General features: G+C 56.6%; 1 protein-coding gene across 5 annotated transcripts in view; it reads left to right on the top strand.

Moving 5' to 3' along the window:
• C1QTNF1 (C1q and tumor necrosis factor related protein 1) overlaps positions 1-716 on the top strand; it is a 26,707-nt gene that overhangs the window by 12,794 nt on the left and 13,197 nt on the right. Inside the window, exon 1 of one of the 5 annotated variants that reach the window (XM_015562739.1) lies at positions 286-313. The exons of 3 other annotated variants lie outside the window; for them this stretch is intronic. The gene's annotated coding sequence lies outside the window, so the exon portion shown is untranslated. Of the gene's footprint in view, positions 1-285; positions 314-716 lie in introns of those variants that run through there. One more of the 5 variants, XM_015562733.1, reaches the window with a different exon arrangement.

Raw genomic sequence — 716 nt, forward strand, 5'->3', positions numbered from 1 at the left:
TTTAAAGAAAATGCAAGCTTGGCATTTAGAAGAAAAAAAAAAGAGTGATTCTTAAGGCGACAGGGAAAAACAGGAAATGCAGAGATAGGGAGATGCGGAGAATTCAACCGGACAGACGCTTGTTGACAGCGGTCAAGTTCAGGCTGGTCCAGGGGACAGGAGGAGGCCCGGCCGCAGAGGTCCCGTGGGCTGTGCAGCCGCAGGTCGAGCAGAACCGCAGGCAGAGAGGGCGAGGGAGAGCGACAGCCCCGCCGGCAGCGGAGGGCGAGGAGCCAGGAGGGGCAGGAGGCACCAAGCAGGGCCTTGAGGGCAGGTAAGATCCTGAGGGGACAGCAGGGCAGCCTGTGGAGTCCGCATCCCGACCCCTTCCCCCGGCGCTTAAAGGTCAGGCGATCTTAGGCGAACCGGCCAATCTTCGTCTCTGTGCCTTTCTTTCTTTTTTTACATATATTTTTAGTGATTTCAGAGAGGAAAGGAGGAGAGGTAGAAGCGTCAATGATGAGAGAGAACCATTGATCGGCTTTTAAGTGGATTTTAATGTGCACGTTATGAATTACACTGTGGAAGGCAGTGGAAGGAGGTTGCAAGGACTGGGGGGTCTGGGTCATGGGAAGGTCTCAGGCCTGATGCTTGGCTGGTAGAGAACTTGGAGGTGGGGGCCCGCTGCCCTGCGGTGGAGGGTGGGGTCACGCGGAGGTGTGGGGGGCAGGGAGAAG

Source organism: Myotis davidii, unplaced genomic scaffold (assembly GCF_000327345.1).
Source record: "Myotis davidii unplaced genomic scaffold, ASM32734v1 scaffold991, whole genome shotgun sequence".
NCBI lineage: Eukaryota > Metazoa > Chordata > Mammalia > Chiroptera > Vespertilionidae > Myotis > Myotis davidii.